The sequence below is a fragment of the Galeopterus variegatus genome, unplaced genomic scaffold (genome assembly GCF_000696425.1).
Source record: "Galeopterus variegatus unplaced genomic scaffold, G_variegatus-3.0.2 Scaffold10985, whole genome shotgun sequence".
NCBI lineage: Eukaryota > Metazoa > Chordata > Mammalia > Dermoptera > Cynocephalidae > Galeopterus > Galeopterus variegatus.
In genome coordinates, this window is record NW_007737096.1 from 43,765 (window position 1) to 50,998 (window position 7,234).

The following is a 7,234-nucleotide window of genomic DNA, read 5'->3' on the forward strand; positions in this document are numbered from 1 at the left end:
CTCTTCTTTTTTCCTTCTATCTCCCAGGAGTTATCAAGGCAGAAACTTCATCTAATACTGTAGTGCTCAGAAATTGTGGTATGAAAGGTGATTGATGTTAGCAAGATGAAATTGTTTTCCTTTCTTTCCATTTGTTTTTGATATTACCTTGTTATAAAGAATTTGACTGACCTGCACTTACTCCTGATATATCCAGTAAAGATCACGCACCAGCTCTTCTTCAGGACAAAGTCAGGAATGGAGGACAAAGTCAGGAATTGTGGCCAATGTGAATTTGAAAAGCCTCCAGGATGGAGCCACAACCTTGGGAGGTGGGCAGAGAGGTTGGCAATACAAATGTGAAATTGGGAGGGAGGAAAGAAGAAGAAAGGAGGCCAGAGAGGGCAGCACTGCAAACTACTTACCCCACACAGACTCTAAACTAGTGCTTTTCACAGAGGGAGATTTTGCCTCACCTCCATTTTGCAATGGGTGACATTTGGCTATTTCTGGAGTCATATTTGGTTGCTACAGCTTGGAGTGGGGGTAGGTGATACTGGTGTCTAGTGAGCAGAGCCAGGATTCCTGCTAATCATTTCGCAATGTTCAGGACAGCCCCCACAACAGAGACTTATCTAACCCAAATTGTCAATAGTGCTGTGATTGAGAAACCTGCTCTAAACCAACTGAAAAGGGACTCGATGGGCAGAGTAATGTTTTACAGCACATGTGTGCATGGCCAGCATATAGTTTTCTTTCTGGTAATACACTGTATTTACAATCCCTCTCAGACTCTGTGGGTACAGCTGAGGACTTACATGAGCATGAGCTTTTTTTTCTTTTTTCCCCCCATTCTTTATCTAACTGAGACTCCACATGTACACATGTAAACATATTACATACTTTTTTTTTTATTTTTTGGCATGCTAAATCTCTTTAATCTTCCCATGTTATATGTTCAGCAGTTTTACTTCTGGCCTTTCACCAGCAGAGAATGACTTCCTAAGAGAGCCCTCCATTAATCACTGATTTATTTATTTCTGCAACAAATATTTATTTATTTATTGAGGGCCTACTGTGTACAGGGCACCATTGTAGGTTCTTTGCATACAATAGCACATCAGTGAACAAACAAAGACTTTTTGTGGTGCTTAAATTGTAGTGAGGAAGACAGATGATAAACACGAGGAAGACAGATGATAAACAATGGACATAATAGAAAAAGTAATATAATATAATATGTTAGAAAGGGTTAAGCACTTTGTAAAACAAACAAACAAACAAAAAACAAGAAGCAGGTAAGGCAGTGCAGGTGGAGCAGGCAGTTGCAGCATTAGCCAGTATTGAGGAAGACAGATGATAAACAATGACATAATAGAAAAAGTAATATAATATAATATGTTAGAAAGGGTTAAGCACTTTGTAAAACAAACAAACAAACAAAAAAAACAAGAAGCAGGTAAGGCAGTGCAGGTGGAGCAGGCAGTTGCAGCATTAGCCAGTATATCAGGAAAGACCTCAGGGGCAGAGCACATGAAGTACTGGGGTGGGGCGAGGAGGATGTGATCATGTGCACTCTTGTTTTCCTCTCAAATGCCAACCTTTGGGAAAAGGAGTTCCAAATGCAGCTGTGAGTCCAATAATCCCAGTGTACCCAGCAAATTTGCTTCCAAGGAGGCCTGCCTCCAGGAGTATGTTGTAAAACAGTGTTGCTAATCCAATTCGTGAGTTGGTTCACTGGTCTTCGGTTTAAAATGTAGGTCATCTGGAAGCTCAGCAGTTGAATTATGGTTCAATAATTTCTTGGGGTCTCTGCAGTGTTACTGAAAGTGAATAAAAGTGGTTTCCCAAAATAGATGGCTATTTGGGCAGCACAATATCTGCTATCACCCTTGCTGTGCTGTCATAAATAGCCAGTATCGTGATTTTGAGCCCTGTATCCTTCATTTATTCACTCATGTTAGAGAGATTTTTAAATGTCTATAGTGAAAAGGTGCATTGTGTGTACAAAGATGTGGAAGGCATAGTCCTGAAACTTACAGAACTCATGTCTAGTGGAGGTAAACACAGGCCACATTTCTTCCGAGTGTGTAGTTAAATATTACCTGTAACTGAGACAGAAATCAAATGTCATAAAAAAAGATGATCAAGTAAAATAAATCACAGTGGAAGGCACTGAGGAGGCTCCATGGAGAAGATGGCATTTGAATGAGTCTTAATGGCTGAGCATAGTTGAAACAGGCAGAAAGGGCCGCTGGGGAGGGCATTCCCAGTGTTGGCATAAGAGTAAGAGCAAAGGAATAAAGATGAGAAGCTGCCTAAAGTGTTTTGGAAACATTTGGTTAGGTTAAGTGTACATTCTATGAGCACAAACACATTTTTGAAGAGAAATTGCTTAAAGCTGTTATGAGCCAGGTGTGTTCATACCATGCAACCTGGAATGACCAGTTTCTCTTGCATCCTATTCTCAACTCTAAAATTTAGGGCAACATATAGGCAGGTTACATCATTATCTTAGAGGGGCTAGTTTTTTTAAATAATATTTTTCTAATTTATACTTAAGTTTTTCACTTGAAGATTCTTGTCCAGTTGAAAAATGTCAGCAGCATGAAACACCCTTTCCAAGGTGCTTGTTCGACTCTTACCAAAATTAAGAAGTTAGCAAAACTGCATTTCAGTATACCCTCCTCATTTTAAAACCTTCCCCTCAAATTGGTCTCCTCCCATTCCTCCTATTCCAAATATTGTGTATTACTGATATCATTACCATTCTATCCTAGAGTTGTGGTGTATCTTTTCATCACTAAGCTTTACAGTGACTGTCCAAGGAGGAAATTACATATTAACTTAAAAGGCCAATAACTATGGTGCAATAACGTAATTGTCTGAAATTTTGATATATTTTCAAATAAAATTTTGCAAAGTAGCATTCAAAATACTTTTCATGAAATGAAATATATATTCACAACCCAGAGGAATCCAATACCCTGCCTGTTCCATAACTGCAAATAAGCCCTGGGAAACCACACACATCACATAGCTACAATCTTCAGGAATTGAGTTATTTAATCAAACTGAAATATTTATTGAGCACTTATTAAAGGTTCCAGGAGATTCACTTCTTTCTTGGCTTTACTACTTTATTTAGTTCTGGCAGCAACTATGTGAGGTAGGGATTATTATAGTGATTGTTTTACAGTTGAAGAACTGGGGCTCAGAGAGGGTAAATAACCTGTCTGTGAGCTAGTGAAGGAAAGGATGCAGGTTCCTTGAAGACTTGTTTCTTGGAAGCGAAACTTTGGAAGAATAGGACTCCATGAGAAGCTGAAACAATGCTAACAAAGAAATCATATTCTTGCAGTTTTACTTAAGTGGGATGCTCCGACTTTCAGAGAGGTAGCTTCCTTCTTTTAAATAAAAAGATTTGCTTCTCATGTTGGTTGATAGTCTTCAGTGTACCCAAGACAACATTTTGGTTTACCTTGGTGTGTGATGGATGAGAGAAATATTTTAAAGATTTCTATCTAAGGGGAAGAAAAAAGAGAAGTAGAATTAGGTTTTCTGACATCCAGACCTTGCCAGCATTTAATTCACACCCTTTCTTTATAGCACTTGCCAGACTGTATCTTAATTTTTCAGTTTATTTGTCTTCACTCTTTCCCCCAACCTCAAGTTGGTGAGCCTCTAAAGGATACGGACTGTGTCTCACTCAATTTCTCACCAGACTCCACATGCTCCAAACAATGTCTGGCAAGTAATTGTCCAATAAACACCTCTAATGTAGGTGGCTGACTTGATTGGTTGAGTTTACTGTCTTTTAAAAAGAGCATATTTCCCAGGCCTAAATTTGCACTTTTTTTGTAGTAGAATTATTATTGATCCTATCATTTTTATGGTACTTTCCTCTCTTAGGGCCACTGATAAAATTCACAACCTTTCTAGATCTGTCGTTCCATGCTGTCCTGTGTTATTTTCAGCTGGTATGTACAGTTAATGGTGACAGCCCCTATAAAATAAGTTGTTTTTTTCTAAAGGCAGGTGGAGGGAGATATGGAGGGTTTTTCGGTTGGCATCCTTATTTTTAAATATTCATTTTCCTAATCTATACTTAAGTTTGACTATATAGTAATTCTGTATTTGACTAAGCACTTTTATAGGAGATAAGATGGACGCTTTTCCTCAGAGTGCAAATTTGGTGCAGTATGATAAGTGTCTTCTTCATTTTTCTCTTAAATTCTTTTTTATTTTGTTTCTAGTCAGGCATTTATTAAATCATTAGAAAGAAAATGTGGGTCATTGTTTTAATGTGGACTGGCCTTGTTACTTTTTCTTTCTGAGCAGCCATTTGATTAGTTTACTGAGCAGAGCAGATGGTGCCACCTTAGCACTAGGCCACACAGCACAGAACAAAGGGGAAAACACCCTTCTGCAGAGTCTAGCTATGTTATGACATTTCTTTCTCCCATTTGGTGTCTTTGATTCTGCCCTTCTCCTTTGGATAACAGGGTCTTATTGAACTAGGCTGTATGTGATTTCCTTGTTTTGTATAGATGGTCCCAATAGGAAATGCCTGCCATTAAAAGCCTCTTAACTGACATTACATAGGGACGAATCTAGAATTATGATGCTGTTTGAATCTTTGTCCAAATGAAAAAGGCACAGAAAATAACTCATTAGTGAGTAACGAACATGAAATAACAGCAGAACAGTGTTCAGCGGACAGTTTGAAATTGCGTGCCTGATGCGCTCAGTTGTCTCTGTGGGAGCTGTGTTTTCAGTCATAACACAGGATGGTAGTGTGGTGTGCAGGCTTGGTAGAATAAACCTATCTATCTCTTTTCTTCTTTTTCGACAGAAAATTTTCTATTTCTTCCACATTAGTCACAAACTTACTTCTAAATGCTAATACATACATCTCTAGATTTCTTGGGATAATTCTCTTAGAAGTCTTATCGGTCACAGCTTATCTCTGTTCTAGGTGGTGGGACAGATTTGAAAGAATATAAGCAACTGGCTCTTTATGCTGCTGATGGCCTCACTGCAAAATCATGGCTGACATATACAAGGATCATATAAAAATTCGACTTTAACATTCTTCCACTGTTTCTGTTTTTATCCAGTCAATTTGAATTTCAGGGAAAACTCAGCTGAATAAAGCATTTCATGTAAATTTTGTTTGATCTTGTTTACATTTTTACTTCTAATGAGGCACAGATTCTTAAATCAGCCATCTAGAACTGATGCAGCAGGCAGGCGATGCAGCCTTATACAGTCAGCTTTTTCTGTGCGAGGGGATCATGTTCTTAAAGAGTCTGCTTCATTGTTTGTTGAACAAACCTATCTTCCTGAGTCCTGCAGTTTTTGACGACGGTTCTGATTTCCCCATGGAGCTTGGTTGTCTCGGGCAGGACTAGGATGGAAGACCAAGTATCTCCTGCCCTTCACCCTTGTATGCAACGCTCTTTTCCTCAGCTTTGCTGCTGCATTGCCCGCTGCTGTTCGGTCCCTATTTCTGGATTTTTAGTAGCCTCTATGCCATGAACAGACTTCCTGGTTTTCCCTCTCTATATTTCTATTTCACTCTCCCCCTATGAAAGCCTCAATTCTCATGTCTACCATAGAAAATCAGATCCTTTCTCCAAGTCTCAACTTGAAAGCGTCTTCTCTTTGAGTCACTGTCTTTCTTTGAATGTCTCTAGCATCATTGTTAGTATTGTTTCCGATGCAGCCATTCTCTCTTCCTTATTATTAAGATAATTTGTGCACATCTTATCTTCCCCACTATCCTGTTAGCTCCTGGAAGGTGGAGACTGTGTCCTTGTATTCTTTAGAGTGCACAGGTCAACACCTGGTACAAAATAGGAGACTGATTATTTTTTATTGCATGTGTGAATATAGTATCTTAGGGCATACAGACTCACATTAGCAAATTGCATTCCCTCTTCTTGCAGTTCTATCTTTCACTTCAGATTCTAAAGGTAGCAGACATGACATGGAGGTGGAAGTTCTGGACTCTTCCTTTGCTGTGCCTAGGTTAAACTGGCCAGAGACTTATGAACAAGGGCTATGAGACAAGGAAACATGGGACAGTTAGCATTGTTTATTCATTTCAGTGCCCATCTCATGGAAATGAAATATTTATTTTTCTATTCACCATTTAATTCTTTGTATTTTAAAAATGTGTTTTTATAAGAACAGAACAGGAAATACACTGCTCCTTTTATTTTTTTATGAAGATTTTACTGCATTAGAGAGAAATTATCATTAGATTTCACAGAGGAATTAAAAATCTTTATTAGACTGTGAAATGTCCCCAAGCAAAATTTTCCTACAATCTCATTAAATATAACTTCTTTAAGTTCTAAACTCTAATTTGACTCACAGAAGGCAATGTACTCATATAACCATGAAAGTTTAAGACATTCAGAAGGATAATAATAATAAAAAATACTAAAAATCAAGCAATTCATCCAAAGCAGCAAATAATAAATGTAAAAACTATTGCTGCCAAAAATGTAATTGTAAGCATAAATTCAGGGATAAATGTGCTGAAGGGTGCAATATCTAAGATACCTGCTGTTTTTAGGAGTAAAACGTACACACTATAGGGTGTGGGCTGTTTAGCAATGTTGCATAAGAATTCTCATAGTATTCCTGGGTAATTGTAAGCATAAATTCAGGGATAAATGTGCTGAAGGGTGCAATATCTAAGATACCTGCTGTTTTTAGGAGTAAAACCTACACACTATAGGGTGTGGGCTGTTTAGCAATGTTGCATAAGAATTCTCATAGTATTCCTGGGCTGAACCCTGGGGAGAGCCCTTTTAGTAGCTCTTCTGGGTTTTTCTCATGCCCGATTCTTTCATGCAAAGGGTAGGACAGAAAGTATTATTGCTGGAAAGAGAACTCCAGAGTTAGGTAGATGACCCAAGCCCAGCTCAGGATAATAGAGCAGGCAGCATTGTGACGGTGCATATTTGACACATCAACTTCCTCAGACATTCATTAAACAGAGTGTGCCTGAAGGGACTTAGAGCACGCACCGTAGCAGAGACAGACAAAGGGCCCTTCCTTCCTTTAGAAGGAAGCAACATCCAGGACCTGAGACAAGAAAACCTGGGGTAGGGCTGGCTGGTTAGTTCACTTGGTTAGAGTGTGGTTCTCATAACACCAAGGTCAAGGATCCTTATACCAAAATAATAATAATAATAATAATAATAATAATAATAATAATAATAATAATAATAATAATAAT